The sequence below is a fragment of the Dromaius novaehollandiae genome, chromosome 2 (genome assembly GCF_036370855.1).
Source record: "Dromaius novaehollandiae isolate bDroNov1 chromosome 2, bDroNov1.hap1, whole genome shotgun sequence".
Lineage (NCBI taxonomy): Eukaryota > Metazoa > Chordata > Aves > Casuariiformes > Dromaiidae > Dromaius > Dromaius novaehollandiae.
Window position 1 is genome coordinate 30,015,075 of NC_088099.1, and position 22,514 is coordinate 30,037,588.

Sequence of the window (22,514 nt, forward strand, 5' to 3'; positions counted from 1 at the left end):
ATGTTTGAGTTACGGTAACACAATGAAAATCAACAGCAATTTAGATCAGCCAAGCTCAAAATAGGCAGCAGTATGCAACGTTTCTGATCGGTCATGTACAGCTCCTTTCATCTTTGCTGGTGATGCTTTCAATGAGCAGAGTCTGCTGGGGAGATCCTGCAGCCAAGCATCCCTGGCTCCCTCTCCTACCTGTCTTCCCAGGATTTACAGAGAGAGCTCAAAGCTGCAGCAATACTGAGGGATTAATTTTTTTCCAGTTTAGCTGGCCTCTGATTTTGGGGCAGGTTCAGAACTGGGTGTGTTTTACAGACTCACAGGTACAGTTAGCAATTGCAGTGGTATAAAACATCTCTCTGATTACTGGGACTGTTTTTTTTTCAGGATACATGTTCACAAAAAATCTTATTATTTTTTAATACAGTGAGTGGTGTGTTAACATTAATTTGGTGACCTTCACAGGAAATAATTGTGTAAATGTTATTATCGCTGTGTTAAAGGCAGGAGCATTGGGTTTGCATTTGGCTGCATTGGAGGTTTATCTACACTGAGGAGGACTCTGAGGCAGCCCTATACAGACTGTTGGGTCAGTGAGCCCTATGGACCAGAGGCAGCTGGGAGCATGTAGGGCTCCATGGCTGTGTCTGTACTGCTGAACAGACTGGGGCCAGGGAGTGAACTCAGGCCCAGGGCTGCTGATTGTCCCTAATGCTTGATAGTTGTTTCATAGCCTGGAACTTTTTTGGGTTGTCAGAACCAGTTTTTTTTTCCCCACCCAACACAGTCCTCCAACAATATCCTAGAGTGCTTTGCACCTTCATGACTTCTGCTACACCCAGAGCGTGCAACCTGTATGCTCCGTTTCATGCTGTTATGTTATTTTGGTGAGTTATGATACAGCCCTCACATTATTCCAAACTCTCTGAACCAAGTAAAATACACAAACAGATAACATTTATGCATTCAGGCTGCTGGGCTACTAAATGGGACCAAAGGAAAACCCTGGGCCAAATGCTATGTAGAGTAGATGTGGCCAGGCAATACCACTCAGGGCCTTGAGCTTTATTTAGCAGTATAGACATAGTCTGCATCCCCTGCTTAGTGTATCTGAGCCAGTGTAGGACACTGCCTGGTATGGTGGAGTATCCTATCTGTGGTCTTTCTCTGGCAGTCAAAGGAAGTTTGTAAGTTGGGCAGATCAAGGCGAGGATGACCACGCTCACTGCTGCACCTGAAACGACTCTTTAGTAGTTAAGCTGAAATCTCTGATGAACTGGTATGGGAGCCAGAACTGAAATTTAGGACCTCCAGACTCCCAGTCACTGTGCTCATTGTCTCCAGAAAACACTACAGTGTAATACAGTAAAAAAGGAAAAAAAGCATCCAAAGAAGGTAAAATTATGATCACTGATGGTATAGCATTTCTGTCTTCTCAGCAGTACAGAAGTACAGTAGAGCAGGACTGGTTCCACTCATTGGAGCCTGTGGAAACTTTGACTCTATTTCTGGTAGAAGTTGGACCCGATACTAAAGTAATAAGAAATGTAAGTAAGTCAAATGCATTACTAAAATTATGTGTTATGAATGCATGAGAGATTAAAGAGTTTAAAAATAATGATTTATTCAAGTCAGCCTTGAGGATCAAAGCTTTGGCTTCATTGCCCACTCAAGGTGGATTTAGTACCTCATAGGATAGTTTCATGGTTCAGTGCAGCACCAATAATTTGGCATTCAAAGCTGTCAACAGTATGGATTAATAAAGCTTCAACAGTATCTTTAAAGTTATTGTTGCAAGCCAATCCCTATATCTACTACAGAGTGCAGCTGTAACTGTTTGTTTCTGAACGCATGATTTCTGCATGTATTTTCTTATGGAAAATATCCTTGAAAAGATGGGGATAGGCAATTAAAGCCAGCGGGAAGTGTATAAGGGAATTGTTGGTGGTCTAATCAAGGGTTTAGAGACTCCAGCAGGGGAGAAGTATTTTATAAATTAAATACAAGGCTAAATAGCATGATCATCATTTTGTAAATCCAGGAACTGATTCAAGATCATTATTCATAGCTCAGGAGTTTTTGTGTTTCTTAGCTAACTGCATCATGCCCCTGTCTCCAACAGAAGGGCAGGAAGATGCATATAAACTGAGCTTCTTAGCTGGGATTATCTCATAAGGCAACCTTAAGTGTTGGCAGCAAGTCAAAGGTTTACAACACATCAGCAAATGAAACATGAGGACAGTTCATGGTACTGCTATCAACTCTCTCTCTATCAGCTTCAAACAAGCAGAGGTCAGGGTAATTATCTCTTTGTCACTTTTGGGGTCTTATTTTCCGGCAGATAAGCTGATCAAGCTGTGCTGTGGAAGAGCATTATAACGCTTGGGTAGTTCCAGCACAATGCTGTTCCCTTGCAAGGCTCTGTGGCACTCGCTCCTGGCCTGCTCTCAACTTACAGAGACCGGACCCAGTGGTCAGTGTGCCTGGTTCCTCTCACCATACCTTTTTCGAAGTGAGAAATATCTTACATTCTTCCTTGCTGTGGATTTGCTGGAACTGAGTTCCAGTTTTCTCAAATGTGCCTTTAAGGAAAGTAATACATTGTAAATTGAACAGCTATACTTTGCATAGCTTTGGTGTTTTAAGAAGAAAATACCATAGGCAGACCAAAGTAACTGAGGGATGTCGTATGGATAAAATTTAACTGCTAACTTCTAATGCACATATGAACATTTAGACAAATTGAGAGAAAAGGCAACGTGACTACCTAATTATTATGAAAAATGATATTCATGTTTTGTACAATTATGGCTATATTAAGCCTATTTCAAGCAACTAATATGCAGATCTGATTCACGAGAGATTAATTGGTGATACGAACACTTAAGCTATATAATTTACTCTGATTGAAAAGGCAATACTAAAATGTGGCATTAACAGATGTTGGATGTAGTTTTGCTCTGAATCCATTCACTGGATGTGCTAGGTATAGCACCCCTTATCCTAAACACTTAAATACTCTAATGCACTGGATTTGACTTGGATCTGTATTTTATTTTTTTAAATTATTCTCCAAGTACTATTGGTGTTGCTGTAGCAATAGCCAATTCCGTGACAAAATGAGGCACTTTCCAAATTCAGCTGTTAAGGTCTGTTTGGGTCCTTTGGAAGGACCAGACAGGATGCCTATGAAAAAAACACCTGATCCTTTCTGTTTAATATTCATATCTTTTTTCCCAAAAAACTCACTGATGATCACAGGGCATGTCTCTGGGCACTCCACTAGGTGCTGTGAATTAGTGACTGCCACTCTTCTCACCCCAGAATAGCCAAAGTGCACATTGTGTATTATGCTGACCCTAGCACTTCCCCAAGTCCTAATTTGTGAGGTGGAAGGGAAGCTTCAGGCCATCTCCTTAATTCCTTTGGCAATGAACTAGTTAAATAAAGTTATTCTCACTCAAGCTCGTAGGTTCTGGAAGATCTAGAATTTAATTTGCAGTGTGGATGCTCCTGAAAATTGAAGTGTGAAGTAACAGAAGAGACAGACAAATTATTAAACTGCAGTATCTCAAATAAGCACAATGAAAACTGGCTGTGATCAGAGTTCAGTTGGGGGGCAGCATTTTCTGCACAGTATAGTTCTATTTCATTTGCTGTAAGTACAGAAATTACATCCAGATGCCAGCATACATGATATGCAAATCTGCCTTAATACTGTGAAGTCCTAACGTATAAGCAGAGAAGGATCCCATAAAAGCTGTGTCCAAAATGTCTAAATAAGTGCAGTTAACACAGATATTAAATTACTGTTATAGATGACGGCTTTGCTGTCTTTCTCAGCAGAGTTGTGGCATTTATCCTGTCAGGAAGAATAAGAATAAGATGACCATCTGCATTTCTGTAGAGTTACTCAGAGTGAGTTCAATAAAAGAAAATTATGGCTTTGTGCTTTGCTAGAGCCAATAAATCAACAGCAGGTCTTGTATCAAGGCAAAAAAAGAAAAATAACATTTTGTGGAAAGACTCTTTATAGGGTACCAGCTGAGCAGTGTCCTGAATGGTAATACCCTCCAGTAAACCTCATGCAAAGGTAATAAATAGTGACCTGTTCATAAGAAATTGAGCATATGGAGTTGTTAGTGACACTGGTGGATACATGTCTTGGTAACACTAAGTGTATGCTGATGATCTGTGTGACAGTGTGTGAACACAAGTGTTCAGGCTATTTTCTGATCAGCTCCCATTTTCTTTTTGCAAAATAAAGCTTGTTAATCCTAGTTCAGTATATCATTCATGTCCTTTCTCCTGACCTGGGGTCTTCTGCAGCAGTCTATGCCTCTAGCCTGCAAGATTATTCTCTATTTCTTGGAAATTTAAGGAGGGTAAAAGATGGTCTCAGGGAGCCTTAGAGAGGTCATAAACCTTCCTTTTAAGGGCTTGAATGTGCTGTACCAGAGCCCTTCATAACATCACCAGCCCTACCAGGCATACTGTGGTAGAACCCTGAATTACTTTGTTTGTCAAATAATGGAAGCCTTTCTCAGTGATGGGTTCTCTAAAATCAACAGAAACCTAAGCAGAAAACTAAATTTTTTGGTTTCTTGGATCACTGCATTTTTCCTAAAGGCAGTTGATTTTCTATGTTTTGTTTCCTTTTCTGACTACTTTAAATCAGTGCTTTAAATCTAGTGCTTTCTTCCCACCTAGCTCTAGTGCTTTCAGTTATCTTGAGCAGGGATGCACTGTATGCACGACTTTGCAGATGAACAGAAATATGTGCTCCATGAAGATGGAGTAAATGCTGTAGAAAGCAAGTTTGTAAGTAGAGTCTTGACTGTCCTTTCATAAATATTCATTGTGGTCTATAATACAGTCATATATTTTCAATATAGTAGTAAACTAAATTAGCGTAAATCAAAGAGAGAAGACTTTTTATCATTTAAAGGCTATTTCTAGTATTTTTCTTACATTAATAGGAGAATAATTGTTTAAGACTGAATTCTGATCTGAATTTAGCAGGAATATCTGTGGAGTGTCTCTGATGAAGTCAGGTGTAATACAGATCAGACTGTGGCTTCCGACAGTCAGAACTGCACTCCTATCTATCTCTTTTTCAATTTTACATTCAGTGCTTAAATACCATGCTGACTTTAAGTCAAGAAATGCCTTCAGGTGGGTTTTCCCAAAGGACTCAGCATGATGTCAGTGGGAATAGTGCTTTAGAAAACGTCAGCTTGAACAAATATTGAAAAGGACAATTATCACTTGAATTTGACTAACTATAAACACAGTTAATGCACTGCAGGGAAAAAAGGAGAGACAAGGGAAAATACTTCTTTTTGAATCTGAGACAATTATTCTTTATTGCTAATTAATAAACGTTTGGATGTATTTGTTTTCTAAATGACCACTAGATGTCAGCACATATCCAGGCTAGCACAATTGGAGCAACAACCATCTGGTAGTAAAAAAAACCTCTATCTTGTAATGATGTAGGTTAGCTAGCACACAGTTATTGGCTAAAATTATTTTGTTTGGCATTGTAAAACACTCATGTGCCCAAACTGTAACAGTGATTGTTTATCTATCGAGGTAGGAGTGCTATTATGTATGTTATTTCTTGCACTTGTTCCAGTCTTGCAAACTGTGTTCATTGTCGTCTGTGTTCTGTTTGTTGACTTTCAAGAAGCGTTTCTCATATGAAAGTCTATCAGGATCAGCTTTATAGTGAGGATGGCTGGTGTTTTGCTTTCTAAAGATTTCATGGCCAGACTTGTTTTAAGCATTAAAATGGAACGTAGTTCTGTTGAAAGTGGGGAAAACCAGAAATCTGAATAATATTTCAATCCTATTCATAGTGTAATATGATAAGCATGCATTCTGTGAGATCAGGCAAAAGAACTGTTGTATTTTGAAAGTGTTCAACTCACCTGTGTTGCATATAATGGGCCCATACTATGAAGTTACTACAAAATAATAAGAAAAATATTAGGATATTATGCATTCAGCCTATTTAAAATGCATAGACACAGTTCACTGTTTGCATTATTTTTAAGTTAGATCAAAAACCTTCTTGATCAATTTTGCAACATAGTAGTTAGAATTAGAATTAGGCCATATATATTCAAATGTTGTGTATTCATTACTTAATATATATCTAAACCCAGTCTCAAAACAAAAAAGAGCTTCAGTAGTTTTGACAGTAATCCATTTTTTCTAATAACCATCCCTATCTGCTGGATAATTAGAAAAATAGACATATAAACTCAAAACTGTCATTTAGCAGTTTCCTCTAATGCTGTGGAATCCAGAGTCCTTTGTCAAGGACTAGGGTCCTTAGCTATTCTAGCAATTCAAACACCGCTTCTACTGTCACTGCCAGGATCTTCTCACTTATTCGAATCTGCCTTTGCCCTCTCTCATCCTCAGGTTCAGCAAAATGTCTAAAGCTGGCTGGGAAACTAGAATGCAGATCGAGAGTTAAAGGACATCATGTCAGCACTAAAACAGGCTGTAGGATGCTGAAGCACAACCCTTACAGGGTTATCAGTCCATTAGTTATGAATAAAAGGTGCCATATTCCAGATTGGCCCCACTTCTCAGAGGCACTCGGGCAAAGCACATGTGCTAGCAGCATAGCAACTCACTTCCCTCCAGAGACTGTCTGAGCTGCCTTGCAAAAGGCAGTTACAGAGGAAGCCTAGGGCTTAGATGCCTCAGCTGAGTCCCTGAAGTTAGCTGGGATGAATCTGGGCCCATTCTATGAAGCTACTAGCAAATGACTTGTCCCTTGGCCCAGGAGTGATTTACTAGAAGTAAACCTCCAGTTTCTTTTCTTCTACCGCTTCCCTGTAGTGGCAGTGGCACTGCATGTATTCCTTGCATGGAGTTACAGATTGCTGTGGTCTCTGTGGCCTTGTGTACCAGATACAGGGAGGTGGAGAAAAAGCAGAGAGGTTTTGCAGCAGCGTTGGTTGGCTTTCTTCAGCCCTGTGACCTACGCCTGCCCTGGGATGTGATCCTGTGCAAGCAGATGTAACCTGGTCGAATTGCAGACATCTGATTTGCACTTAGCACATTTTGTCTGCCCCATCCTAGCATCTGCCAAGGGTTTGTATGTTTTCAAAATACTGATGATGGGGTTTCCTGCATTGCATGCCTGGCAATAATCAACCTCTCCCACAATCGTTATATTGGGTGATGAGGGTCAGAGCATCAGCTTATGTAAGGAAGTGCTTCACCCTTGCAGTATTTCAAAGTTCATAAAAAGCTGACAAAGTACAGGGAGGTAGAGATGCAGAGTAAGGGGAAACCTGAAGTCAAGAATGAGATCAAGTGTGCTACCAAATTTTGCTGACAGAAAATATATCCCATTGAGCTACAAACTTGACTAACTCACCTTACTCGTACTGTGCCTCGGGCAGGCTGTCTAGCAGCAGAGATCTTTGCCAGATTTAGCCACAAACAATTTCTTGCCATCCAGATATAACCTGTTATTAAAATTTAGGCTGTATAGGAACTTCTGTGCCTGGGATGGCAGAAAGCAAAGTGCAGTCAGTGTGGACCTCATGCAAGCAAAGCAATGAAAACACAGGTAGATTGACTTTATTGCTCCTGGAAAATGAAGACTGTTTGGATTGCACACACCACCTCATCTTTTTCTAAGGTGAAAGGAAGAGATTGATCTGTCTGTTTAAACAGATTGATGTAAATTCTGTGTATTTGAGCTGGGGAAATAGTGGAGAAAAGTGATACAGAGTTGAGGGAGAGTGACTGTTTGGTTTAAAAGTAAATTTCATTGTGACTACCTTGATGTCTTCCTATCATGTGAATACATAAGAAATCTGTGAGAAACTGGAAGAATAGGTACGAACACTGGAGTCTGTTAGAAATAGTTTGGCTGCCTGAGATAAAAATCAATGATTTGTGCAGTTATCCTGACTTGGCACCCTTATCCAAATGACTGTTGTTCCTGAGCATACCACTGCACATCTCAGTCCCTTGGCCCAAAGCAGAGGCTGATTGTCAGCACTGCTAAAGAATAAATGACAGCGTCCCTTTAGCTGGTCATCTAGTAAGAAGAGGTTCAGCAACTAGGAAGTGAGCCTTGCAGGTTTACAATTCATTCACTATACCCTACGATTACAGCATCAGTCCAGGATGAAGTGGCTACTTTTTGGCTCAGCCTTGATCCTTCTCCTTCTCAAACCTGATCTTTCTGCATGGCTGTTTTTCACCTTTAAGGAAAGCCTTTGGCTTCTCAGAATTTAAATCCAGACAGATAGATAATGCTTAAGAATTTTAAGACTAGTAAAAGGTAGGATGATCATTTTCTATGTTGTTATAGTACCTGGAAGCATTTTTGTTCGTATTTGGTGCAAAAAAATGAGCTGTGGTATGTGCTGGTTGGAACTAGCAGTCTATGCTGTGAATTGAAACAGGCAGATAAATTGGTTGAATAGTTCTGTAAGCTATTGTCATGCAGTATAAAATACATATGTACATTATTTCTTAGCGTTGTGTTTGAGTCTGTAAGGCAGCAGCATCCTCCATATTCATTCAAATACGCCTCTATTGCAGAATCCAGCCCTTTTCTTGTTGAAAGTCTGTGGATTTTTCCTAGTTACCAAATTCCCTGGTACTCAAATTCTGTGTTCAACGTTGTCCGGTTTAGTGAATAATTGTTGTTTAAAAATAAAACCAAAACCCTGTTTTTTCAGGCATTCTGTTCTCCTGCTTAGGACAGCAATATGTCTTCCTTCCTTTCTCAATGCAAGAAGATTATAGCAACTGATTTCCATTCATATCTCTAATGAGGTAAAACCTTTTGTCCCCAGTTCATCCACTGGGCATAAGTAAAGTGTGTAAACTGTGGGGGGATCTATTTTGTCCAGTACCTGACATCAGTTGCTTTTCTTGCTATAGCTTTGTGTTTGCACCCTGGAATGAATCAGAAAAGATAATTTCCTAGCAGTTATCCATGCTGGTGGACACTGGGATTCAGAGAATAGGCAAATTCAGACTAGAAATAAGGTGCACATTTGTAACAAAGAAGATAATTAATCATTGGAACCATTTATGTAGAATGGTGCCCTTGGCAATTAGTAATTTTTAAAATCAGGACTTGATGATTTCTTCTGATGAATTTCTTCTAGTCCAATTACACACATTCATTGGACTTGAAGCAGAAATTAATATAGAGAAATCTTATGGCTTGTAATGTTTTGAAGTTCATTAACGATTAGCTCGAAATCATCAGTCCATTGATGTGAGGAAATAGTTCACTAAAAGTGTCAACATACAATCCTTGTCTTTCCGCACCAAAACCTTAGTGGGAAACATCAATGGAATTGCAAAATCAGAGCTATATTAATTAATTATATATTATTTTCTGAGGTGAGAAAGTTTCTCCATGTAGATCATATTTTCTTTCTATTATGCCATTTTTGTTGTATACATGTTGCAAAGAGGCTTATTTGCTCTAAGTAAAGCATCTAGTTCCATCAGTACCCACCACTGCCATCTTTTAGGACAGGTTTTTTGGGGATACGGTGTGATGCCTGGTGTATCCATAAATCCTGAATCTTTGTGTGTCAGGACAGCCAGGGACTCAGAGTACTTTCCTGTGCTAAACCAGCAAGTTGAACTCTGCAAGTTGAATGACTGTACTAGTGAATCCCTAGTTATTAATGCTAGAGTAGTACTTGTAGCTTTAAATGATGAATCTCACAGAATGAGGCTGGCCATTAGAGTGCACTTCATGTTAACTGAAGCTATGACTCATTCATTTGCACTTTTGCTTCCCACAAAGAATGTTTAAGTAAGACCCCTTGCTCCTTTTAAGATCTTGAAATCTGTGTCTAGCTATATATCAGAGAAGTCACTGATCACAATGGCCTATCAAAAGGTGCTTTAATCTGAAGGTATGCATGTGTATTGCAATTTGAACTCTTTCAGCTTAAAAACTAAACAGACTCTGTGGGCAGCCTGTCTTTTTTTGTCATGGTAGGAAACAAGCTTATGGGTTTGTTTGTTAAAAGGAGTTGTCATCGTAGGAAACAAACTTCTCTGAGGTCACACAAGCAGAGCAGTCCTTGATGGTTCAGTTGCTGCATGGCCAGATCACTAGACCATTCAATACTTGGCACTGGTTGCTCTTTGCTCAGGAAAGAGATTGTCCTGCATCACTGGTTACACAGTGTGTGTGAAAAGTGTCTCCTTGCCCCAGGCTTACTCATCAGTCTAGTTACTCATCGTGTGTGTACGCTGCTGAAGTAAATGGCAATCAAGCACAGTATCATTTTCCATATTTCTCCTATTCTTTTTTCTACTGAAGGTAAAATAAAAATCGAGTCACAAGGAGCGCACCACTAAACTGGGTACTCTAAATACGTGCAATAAATGGCAATCCTCATCTCAGGAAATTTTCAATTTAAATAGACCAGGTATCTGAAAAATAGGAAGTGAAACAATCACAGAGCAATAATGTAATTAGTTGTATGTTACTTGACAGTCAGGGGCCAAATAGAGCTTCTGTACTCATCAAGCTGGAACAGGCTGGCTTGAATTCCCTAAATGTGAAAGTCTTGCAGCAATAAAATGTCTGTGTAGAATGTATCCCTCTTCATACCTTAAAAAAATAAAACCCTGTAGTGTTCTGTAGCAAGGATATAATTTCAACCAAGTTCTGCAGCTTCTGAAATAATCCTTGTAATTTTTTTTCACTTTTCTATTAAATTCTAACAGACTATATAAACTGGGGATGAATTCAGCCTATTAAATGTTAAAAGATTAATGCTTTTCTCATTTTTCTCACATTTGAGAAGCACATTATGTAGTTGCATTAGAGTCATTCCATTTAATTTTACTTTTCATGTCATTTTTCTCCCAGCATTAATTTTGTCCGTGTTGCAGCATTTAGCTTGGGACATATCTCACTGCAGTCCATTATCTGACCAGTCGAGCCTGCAGCAACAGGGACTCTTGCTTAATTGGAAAGATGCACTGACGCAGAAAAGGTACATGTAACTTCTTCTTGCACTAGCTACACCTTTTAAAAATGCATCATTACCAAGATGACAAACCGTCCTGTATTCTTCAATCTAAAAGGTTTCCAGAAGCTGCCAGAGTCAGAAAGTAGAACGATTGAAGCCTAAAATTCCTTCTGTGTCATGTTATGGAATAGATGTGTAAAGAATGACTGCAAGGGAAGCATCAGATGAGATTTTTTAGAAGCTTTTCAAAGCAATCAGTGAAATGTGATTTAAAAGTACCACTTCATTTTGCCCTTAGTAGTGTTCTCCAGAGAAACTGTATTCCAAAATGCTTTACAAGTCAAATAATACAGCTACTGAGATAAATAACAGCAGAAGGAGACAGTCACGGCAAGTTATAGTGAAGGGAACAGCTGTTTTCAGCTGAGATTTAAGGTGAAATGGCATAATTAAAATGCATTATTCTATACTGCAGTGACCAGAGGCTTTCCAGCAAACTGCACTACACCTGAAAGCTGTCAAATAATAAGCAAAGTTAATCAGATGAGAAGAGTGGTTCAGGGACCTGAACCCTGCTGGCTTAACTTCATTTGAAACTGAACCTGAATGACACTGTGAACTGGACTTAGCAAAAAAGATCAGTTGCAATGTGACATTAATTTCCCTCTTTCTGACCTTGCTTGACACAACGCATTGGGGCACCTAATTCTTCACGCTCCCTTCAGAAGGTTGTCCTGTGAGAATCTAGTGGTAGCTAGTTCTTTCTGTGACCCATCGGGAATAGAGTGAACTTAGGCAGTTTATTCCTGGAGTATGGTCCAAAACTATCCTTGACTATTCTTGGCAGTGGGCAATTGCGAAGCCTGCCTAGTCTTATTTTCCTTGATCCCAATACCAGAGCAACATTCTTCTAGAGAAGGGAAAGCAAACCTCACCCTAAGAAATACAATAGAATTACATCATTTTATACTCACTGAGCAGCTGGCTAAGTTACCTGTAGCAGAACAGCCTCTGTCTTCTCAGCTCAGATTCAAATCATAATCAAACTGAGTCAATTTTTAATTTTTTAATAATATGGGGAAAGACAGAGATATGTGCCATAATATTTTATATGAAAAGGTCTTGTATGTATAAAGTCAGCTGTTTAAAGATTTCATCTTTTATATGTCTTTTTCAATTGTCAGTTTATTTCAAAACAGAAAGACTTACCTATCCACTTTGGATCTGACACACTTCAGTCATAGAGGTGATATCACTACCGTACCATATCCCAAGCCTGAAGAAACACAAATAATGTTATAAAAGTGGCACATGTTTTACCACCATCTCAATTTATTACTGCAGGAATGTTGATTTAGTTAGAATCTTAACTGTCTTTTCCCCATAGTACTCTCAGCATCCCAGGAATGAAGATCTAGCTGTTTTTCCCAGCTTCTATTAAACATTCGAACATGAGCAGTTACATTGTGCTCAGCATCCTGAGGGCTCGGGAGGAATCAGTGGGAATCTCTTAAGCCTCCTTCCCAAGGCCTGGCCTAGCAGCTCCGGAAATCAGTGGCAAGATTCACCCTGCCCTTAGAGGCTTGTACATACCAGCCTTGCTCATCTAAAAAGGCAAATTTAAAGTGTGCCCCATATCTTTCATAACAATACAACCAAGATGCACTCCACAGAAATTTGTGGGGAAAAGTCTACTCAAGGTATGATCTGTACTCACTTTGAAGCCTGTTAAATACTGAACCCAACAACTTGCAGTTATTTTTTGCAATTTTGATACTGAATTAATACTAATAACACTGGTGCAAGAGTGGTACAAATATTACGTTGGATGAGGATCATAGAGGAACACCTATTTTTGTAAAACTTAGTGAGCCGCTGTTGTTAATGGCATCCTGGGAATTAGAATCTGTAAAAAAGAAAATAAGTCACCGTATCTGTTGATCTTCTGTAAATATTCACTCCTAAACAACACACACATTATTCAAGATGCTGTGCTTTGCATTCCTGCAGTAGAGCTGCAGTTAGGCCTAATTCATTATTAGTTCAATTTCTCTTAAGTTGAAGAGATTTATGGACTGAATTTGGTTCGTCATCCCTCTCACTTATGCCACTTACATCAGCTTTGAAAATGAAAAAGAAATCAGTGCTGTATGAAAGGAATACAGTGTAATGACTAGAAGTGCTATGTTGCAGATTTTTTTTTAATTATTATGACTAAAAGGATGACTGTTTTCCAGAAATGTGTTTAAAATGAGTATAAAATAAATCATCTCCCCAGAAAAATGATAGAATACAATTGGAATTAAAAGGGTAATTGCAAGGGGGAAAATATCACGGCGAAGCTTAATGAAAACGTCTGATGTATTTACAAGGAAAGACATTAGCAGTATGCTATCTGACAATGTTTCTTATTGCCCAGTATCTCAAAGTCTAACCTAGTAAAGGTATGAAGAAATGAAAGAAACTTGAAATGCATAAATTGTGAGAGTTGAGTGCGTTTATCGAAGGAGAGAAAAAAAATGATGCAAGTGTTCTAGAGAACTGGGTAGGTAAAAGTAAGCTTTTAATAAACATCTGCAAACAAGAACAATGTTGAAATACATGTGGTAGTAACCATTTTGAAATCTGTGCATCTTTATGGACTGCATTCCTATAAAATAATGGAAACAATTTTGGTGTACATTTGGCTGGTGATCATTTGGCAACCCACAAAGTCATCTGCTCAGAAGTGGTGTCTTTGGCGTTGCTAGGTGCCTATGTTTCTGCACGCGTACATATTAGAAGTCAATCTATCTGACAGTTAGTTACATACCAAGATCCAAGAAATCCTTTGCCAAAATCCACCATGGAAGTGTTTATGGTAAGAGAGGTAAAGACTGGAGATAAAACTTAAAGTACATTTTTAAGTGGGATAAGCATAAAGCCCCCAAATTGCCTGGAACTCCCTGGAACTGGCTCGTCATTTGAAGTGACTAGTGAAACGTCAGTGAGATTGCCCTTTTCAAACCAGGGAGCTCACAGGAGAGTGACAGTGAGCAGAATAAGGCCCTGTTTTCTGCATCTATGTTGGTGGCAACAGTGGGAGGATACATCTTCATAGGACTGTGATGTTGTAGGTGATGGAGCTGGACACCGTGCTGGTTGAAGCCTGACGAAAAACCCTGTTTGTCAAAGACATCCTGTTTGCAAGAGAATTAAATGGATATTGAAAGCACCATGAACAATTTGTATTTTTAGCAACTGGAAAGCAGGATAGAAAACTGTGCTGAGAAGACATAATATACATAATATACACTTCTTCTGGAACTAATTATTATTTTCGGAAGCTACTGTAGGGTTGTATGCTACTGTGACTGGAAAGAGAATACTTTGTTTAGTGTTAACGTCAGGAAATAGGCATTTTAATCCTAGCCTCTGCCATGGATTTAAATTGTTTTTATTCCAGTAGTGCTCAGCTTCCACACCAACACCGAACTGGCTTTCAGTCTGCTTTGCCCTCTTTAACATTGCCAGCCCCAAAAGTTCAGAGTGTTTTGCAGGAGTTGAGGAAATGAACACCTTCATGTATTTTTACAGCTGTGAAAACTGAGGCAGGAGAGCATGGTAGTCTGATTTTCTGAGGCCTCCGCTCACATTAATGTGTCTAGTTAAGAGGGATCTCAGCATGTGGAGGAAAGAAGAAGCAAACATCTTCTTTTATGATACCAATAAGCTAAATTTCTAGATTCACAGCAGAATATCAAAGTTTGCTTTCACAGAGTATTTTATTTTCCTCTGTATATTTTCCTCAGCAAGAAGATTGCATCCCTGTGGTACATCCATAAACAACTAAAACAAAGATCTACTGCGGTGTTTGAAAAAGTGCCTAGCTATGGGTACAGATAATTCTGTGACTTTTCAGAGGCTGAACATAGAATGTGCAATCTGGAAAATGGATACTGATGTACTCCAAATGTTAATTGGTGAATATGTTGCCAAAGCAAGCTTGATTTTTCATCATGATGCTAAAAACACTCTCAGGGAGGGGAAGGCACTCTAGATATCAAATTGACAGACTGGAAGATACCTTAGTGCGTCTAGGAAAGCTGCTGAAGCGAGGGAAGCGGGCAGATACAATAACTGCTGCTGTTTGCCAGCGTCAGCTGGAATGTGCCAGGTGACAGAGTATGAATGGGCTCCAGTGGGATGGATGGCCTTTTCCTTGCAAATATTTCCTCAGCTCTTATGCTGCCCCTCAGCAATAATGGTTGGCTTTTTATAGAACACTGTCTGATTCGTCGGCAACCTTTAGGTATTTTATTGATTTAACATTTCTTCAGAGACTCAGTGAAATATATGACCCATAGACAATGTGATTGAAAGCTGGTGCTGATGTCAGGGGCATGTTGCCTGGTTCAAGCTCCACTGTCCCTAGATTTCATTAGAAATTGTTTTAAATACAGTTTCTACTCTGTTTATGAACTGCATTTCTTTTTCCACACTTGGAAAGGGTGCTGTTTTACATTGCCTTCAGCATATATCTCAAACTCACTTGCTGAATTGAGTCATTTCACGGTGAAGTAAGCTGAACGTAATAGAAATATGCCTTGGTTGGGACACTGGTTTATTGTATCAAAGCGATAAAGAGTGAGAAACAGGTTGGGAGCACTTTCAGAATCCACTGTATTTATTACTTAAAAGTAATGAAGCAAAATGTGGTTGTTTGAATGTGCCCTCTGAATGTTAATCTGCCCAGCTGTTGAGCAGTGAAAGGTGGTAACAGGCTCTAAAAGAACTATGTGCAGTTCACCTAAACCTAACACTAGTTGTCTGGCTACTGAATCAGAAACTAATGAGCAGGGAGGGATGGGGTTTGGAGTGTGGTGGAAGCAGGATCACTGTGCAACAGTTTCAGAAATAGAAGCACAGACCTGAGCAGCCAAGTTGGTGTTGAGACACTTACATAAGTGGGCTGCTTTGAAAACTTCTGAGCACACTGCAGCTACCACTGACCATTTTATGCCACTGTCTAAATGTAGTGCCAACTTCAGGTCTCTATTTCTGAAAACCCTGGTCCTAGTTTTCACACGTTTTTAAATTGTGCTGCAAAGGACAAAATGTATAGCAAAATAGAGATAATGGTATTCACTGTCCTTTGGCAGATGCTAAGGGTATTCACTGTCCTTTGGCAGATGCTTTGTAATACCGACACGTTGGGCTGAACATCCTTCAGCTCCTGTTCCTGTACGTATCAGAAGAAGATGTGAGTGAAGGAACTCTTCCTTTCCCCTTCCCCTTCCTCACACCCTTGTTTTCTCTCTCCAGGCATCCCCAGAGGTATCTCACAGGCATCCCCACTGGAGCCAGTGTTGTTGCACAGTCCCCATTCCACATGCTCTCCTTTTCCTTTGGGCGTGTAGAGATGGAGCAAAAACACATTTGATAGGCTTAAAGTTGCTCCTAGTCCACTGAAAGCTTGAGCCAAGAAACTAGCAGACCACATAGCACAGCAGCACCCTTCCGCGCCAGGCAGGAGACAGCTCAGTGGTGGCAGTGAATGAGTGAGCCGTGAGACTGGAGTCGGCACTCGCCAGATTTGGTGGCTGAGGCAGTAGCTGTTGCTGCTGCAAATGAACACACGGTTAGCAACATGTGGAACTAACTCCAAAGGGATTTCCAAAACTGATGAGGCAGTTTCATGCTAGAGCCAGCAGTAGTGTAATACAAACCGAAAGCAGCTGGCCAGCTGGCCTTTCCGAATTCTGGCATGAGCTGTAAAGCACAAGGCACCCCTCTTACGTAAGTAGACCTACTGTAACACACCCGGCTTATATCTGCGGAGCTCTAAATAACCAGGGTTGGAATAACTCCTGTGTCATTCCAGTTTTCTGCAGACACATGATAAAGTTACACTGGGATGAAAATGCCACAGTGAATCAGATTGCAGAACAAATGTTAATGACATTTGCTCATTTGCTTGAAGCCTGGTGATAGCTGGTTCTACAGAAAAACAGAGTATAAGTAAAGTCTTCCTCATCCTGCTCTCTGCAGAAGCCAACCAGCAGCCAACTTTTGTAGCCAGTGAGGACTGCTTATATTGAGTAGCTGGAGAGGGTGGAGCTATATTTTCTCAAATAGTCTGATGAAAAATAATCTGAGGTCTCTGCACATCTCTCCAGTGCAGGCAGCAAAGTTAAGATCTGGGAATTGGCTCAGAAATTTGTGCGGGGACTTTTACTACTACATGCGCCCTCCCCTCTTTCTGACAAACCTGGCATCTTAAAATTTGCTTCTGATGTTCTAATCTTTAAAGCAGAAAGCAATAAGAGCAATAAAATTTCATTAACAGAGTACTTGTTTTATCAAGTTGATGGATAATTGTGACATTAAATGTTCTTCCCAGACTGTATTTCTTGAAGATTTGTCTGAGCTCCCCCTTTATAAATTCTGTTCAGATTCTCGTTTAACAGTTCACCACATAATCAGTTTTAGATTTTCTGAGTCATATTATTATTATTATATAGGGCATTCTCTTGGAAATGTCAAGTATGCTGTCAAATATTGTACTCATTTCAGTTTCCTTTGCAAAAGGAAAAGCCCTGAACTTTATTAAGAAACTACATACTGTGTGTAGATCATTCCAGTAACCAGCTCCATCCTAAAGGACAATGGGAATACTCAGATCAGAGGCTTGGGAATCTCTATATTGTTAAATGGACTCCTCTTAAGGTCCCTTTTAGCTCTTTTTTATGTGATTCTTGAATCAGCCATTAACGGCAGCAGTATCTTTGCAATCCAGAGGCATATTTTTGGTAAGGAATCTGCGTCACCTAACTATAGTTGTCAGAAGTTAGGCATCAAATGTATATACATCAGGCTCCCTCCTAAGTTAGTGGAGGAAGAAACAGGCACCTCCAGAAGGCAATTTATCCCATATCTGTGATACCTGTCTTAGGATGAGTAAAATTTCCCTCTGAATAGACTGTTTCTCCCAGCTGACAGAAAAAAAATGGCTTAGACTAGACATTCAGGATCTAGACGGCTGAAGTTTGGCAAAATTAAGCCTGGCTGAGGGATGTGCAGTTCTATACCTGAAAAGTTTACATGGGTTCCAAAAGTGATAAGATGAATTAATGAAAGAAAAACGTAATGAGGACTAAGAAATAAAAGCATTCACCAATGGTTCAGGAAGCTGCAAACTGCTGTTGGCTGGGATGGTGCTTTGGGAAAGTATCTCTACATGTTTATTGTGTTCTTGTTCCCTTTGCTAAGCGTGGGCCTTGTCAGAGATAGGATTCTGGGCTGGAAGGACCTCTGGTCAGAGCTGCTGTGGCTGCTCTTACATTCCTAAATTCAACATACATTGAATATTTCTTACTATTCTCTCAGGTGTAGTCACAGAAATAGATAATGTATGTGTTTGGAAGATTAGTACAAGGACTGTGTATCATCTAAGTTTCCTTTCTGCTTCAAATAGTCCATAGATCATGTGCTAGCCCTCTACATGAAGTTGGCATTGAGTTCACAGTGAGCAGGTTTCCTGAATGGATGAAAAGGCAGAAGGCAAGCCAAAAAAGCTAGTTTTCAAAGCCTGTGAGTGAAAAATGAAAGTGTAAAGAAAGATCAGTATTATAGACCTAGACAGACATTAATGAGTGTGTGTCCTAAGGATCATATCAAGGTTATAAGCCCCTGCTCATGCATAAGACAAATCTAGTATGTTCAGCTCAAAAACTGGCAGTTCAAACTCTCTCTTAATTACCTGACTTAGGCTTTTGCCTTTATCTGAAGGGCTGATCTAAAGGAATGAAAGAGTAGTTCAGTCTCTAAGTCCCCTTGCTCCTTGCTCTCATTATCATAAAGGTAAAGGTGCCACTTAGAGCTGGTCAGACATTTTTATAATTAAGCTTTAAAATTTAATAGTGAAGCAAATCTATTACACTTTAGCACCTTTGGTTGCTCTATCAAGTACTGTTTGTGATCTCCACAATGAAATGAATACTGCAGCATGCTGAAATACTTCAAATATTTTTTTCTTGGGGCTTCCTCTTCCTGATCTCCCTTTTTCTGTTAAAAAAAAAAATTGCTTTCCTGTGGTGCAATGTTTTGTGAGGTTCTGGCAGTGTCACCCAGTAGTTCAGAGATTATCCGTGGGAGAAGGAGTCCAAGATGTATGTTCTGCATGGCTGCAATTCCTCTGAATCTGTCTGCACCTCTGCCATTTGTCCCAGGGCAGGGAGGGATAAAGTTGGCTCATTTTGTGTCTATGGCAGAACGCCTGAAGCTTTTCATTCATTCAGCACCTGATTTTCCTCCTTTGAGAGTTTACTCATCTATCAGAGGGATTTTGTGAGGGCTTGTCTCACAGCTTCCAATTTATTCCAATTTATTTTTAAAGAGCCGAGGAAAAAAATTTGGCCCCACTGGCCTTGGCAGAAAGAATCTCAAAGATACTCCAAAGCGAGCCACATACATCTCTTCTCTTGTATCTCTGATCCCGCAGATCATCTTGTCCTTTCCCCTCCTCCTCCTCTTTCTTCCTCCTTTTCAAACACACTCACGTTTTCTTGCAGGTATTTCTTCCCTTCAGCAGTCCCTCAAACTGCTTTATGCACTTCGCACTCTCCCGGTGAGTGGCCACTTGGTGGTGTTTTGTGCTGGAGGCGGCTGCTCGCTTTCCAGTATATCCTGGCAGGTGGGGTGTCCTTCATCAGAGAGAGGTGAAGAAGCGCTGCTCTCCTTGCACACAGAGCTCAGTCATTTCCTTACCAGCAGCACAGTGGTTTTAGGGCTTCTTCACTGCCTGCCTGCTGAGACTGACAGTTTAATTGTGTGTGTTCAGAGAGATCTAGGAAGAACATAACAAGTTCCCCGTGCCTCAGAAGTTACTCATTTTACAATACAGCCATTCTGCTAGACAGGCATATACTTTTTATATGAAGAAAATAAATCAATATGGATGTGTTTTGAGAATATCATATGGTAGAATAGATTTAATTTCATTGCAACATTACTAACGTTGGTAGCAAATATCTTTAAGGCAAAAGGGAAGGGAAGTGTACTTCTTCTCTTTCTCTTATTATTTTCTTCTTATTGTTTTCTCTTCTACCTGATCCTGCTGCTAGAGACTGAGACTTTTTTGGAAGCACAGAGACAACTCAGCTCTCACCAGATTCATAGGAAAGACTCAGCATCTAGCGAGACTGGATTTTAATTGGTGCTTTGTGTAATGCTTGATAAACATTATGTTATGCTGCTCCATGACATTGTTTGCACATTCAAATCCTTGGAAAAAATGTGCCTGAAAGCTGATTGGACCAAAAACTGGATCTCATTTTAAAAGATCTGTGCATCTTTTAACAATGGCCTACTGAAAGCATTGATGATACTTACGTTTCTGAAAATAAAAATTCAGCAAAGCTAGCCTGCCTGTTCAAATCAAAACAAATTATGAATGTCTCTTGTTTTATGTAGCACCCATGTGTACATGATACTTTTTGATTCCCATGTGTCTGTTCTGTTCCACCTAAGCAGTCAAATGGAACCAAAAAGAAAATTCTCTGGAGCAAATACCAAAAATTCACATTGCTTTTATGGCTGTGCCTACCAAAGAGTGAAGAGGCATAGCATGGAATACACTTACCAGAAAGTATCCTACACACTGAGGGCACTTCTGCAAATGAGGCTGCAATGGGCAGGCTCCAGAGGAATTTCTCTGTTCGAAAGAAATCTTTGTTAAAACAAATATTGTTCTGCTTAGATGTTGCATCTCTGCAGCTTTAGGAGAGTATCCATATTTATCCAAACCTCTTGGGAGGAATTTCAGCTCGATTCAGGCAAAGCTATAAAAAGAAGATATAAAAGATAAAACAGGAAGAAGTACAGACAACCATTTATGTCTTTTAAGCCTTGTTTTGAGAGTTTAAGTGCAATTTTCTACACAGAGATGAATTTCATTCTCCAGTAGTTGGGTATGCTGTTAAAATAGGCTATATGTTGCAGTGAAGGGAAAACTCATCTCATGGTTCCTATGACATTCCTTAACCTGTTTCACACATACAACATCTGTAAAATGCCTTTTTCTGGAACAGAACTGGATCATTCTTGCTTGCTTGCTTGCTTCCTTCCTTCAATAAAAAAATAGGCCATATGTGCCTGGTCAGAACACTTTTTGAATTTAAGGTGAATTCAGCAAATGATGTTGGCTGAAACAAAAAATGAAGAAATGGAAATGTCGACAAGAATAGTTCTGACATTTTCCAGACATGAATATTCCAGCCTTAGAGATTTGATTCAGAAAGAAAATTAGGTACCACTTGCAACAATAAAAAAAAGGGAGTGATGCATTCCTTTTCCCCAGTAATAGCCCATATTCTGTTGGTTCCTGTTTGGGATGTAGATGATGAAGGTTTAAGTCCAAGTCAAACATGAATCACAACCATGGTTCTCACATCTTGGAACAGCCTAGTCAGGCATCTCAAGGATGCTGTGTGCTGACTTCCTTCTGGTGCAACTTTTCTACTGCATGTTAATATGAAAACATTTACTGGAACAGAGAAGAGATGCGAGGTAGCTTCCTTTACAAGTGAGACCTGAAATATCATCCAGTCATTCTTATTGTCCCTCTCTTGTCAAACAAATATTTAAAGATGTTCAACATTAAAAATACCTTTCAAACTGAAACAAAAAAGTTTGGTGTTGAGTTAAGCTATTTTTTCCCATTTCTTGGTCTGGTGGCTGAACCAGAAAAAATGGATATGTTTGCTTTTTATTTATGACTCAAGACTGGGAAGAGCTTCAGAAGAATATGTTTTTGATAATGTACGTATTAATTATAATGTGCACTAATAAGGGTCAGAGTAGGAAGCTTTTAGCAGGTTAAACAATAATTTAAATACAGCTTATTATGCAGACATAACTATTTCACCCACAAACTCCCACCAAAGGTAAAACTGATATAAAATCTTACCAACTTCTAATTTAGCAGACATAGCTCAATCGCCTTAATGGATTGTGGGGATAATAGGACTGGCCAGTAGAAATGTTTCATGAAGCATGTGTCAGTTTTCCAGGAACGTGGATGTAGTAAACAAGCCAAGTGGTGGACCTATTAAAGCAATTAAGATAAACCAAGTACTGAATAGCAATTTGCCCGCAATTACCGGTTCAGTGAAAATTCTGTCATTAAAGCAACAGACTGGAGGGAGAACTATTAAATATCTAAATGACTAGTCATCCTCTGTTGCAGCTGTAGCTTCTTTTGTGGCTATGGCAATAATAAGATAGAATTCAGTGCTTGTAAAATGGGTTCAGTGATGACAGTTATTGAAATCCAGCTCTGCTATTTCCATTGTTAAACTCCTGTTACTCAGTGACTTTTTCACAGGTTCCTAATAAGAAGTATTACTTTGCATACGAAACCTTAACTTTGCTTGGTGCAGAATCAATACTTTGATGTTGTGAATATGCAAGTTTGCTGAAGTAGGAAAAATTGCTTAGCTTTTGCGTTTCCGTTGTAGGGGAATTCTGGTAGGGGTATTCTGG

The 22,514-nt window shown here is 39.6% G+C and overlaps 1 long non-coding RNA gene across 1 annotated transcript; it reads right to left on the reverse strand.

Moving 5' to 3' along the window:
• Positions 1-5,926: 5,926 nt before the first annotated feature.
• On the reverse strand, positions 5,927-21,658 carry LOC135327288 (uncharacterized). Its single transcript, XR_010387391.1, has 3 exons — positions 20,614-21,658; positions 12,201-12,267; positions 5,927-5,963 (listed from the first exon to the last, which is right to left on the reverse strand). It is a non-coding gene; the product is annotated as an uncharacterized LOC135327288 (long non-coding RNA).
• Between the last annotated feature and the right edge of the window lie 856 nt (positions 21,659-22,514).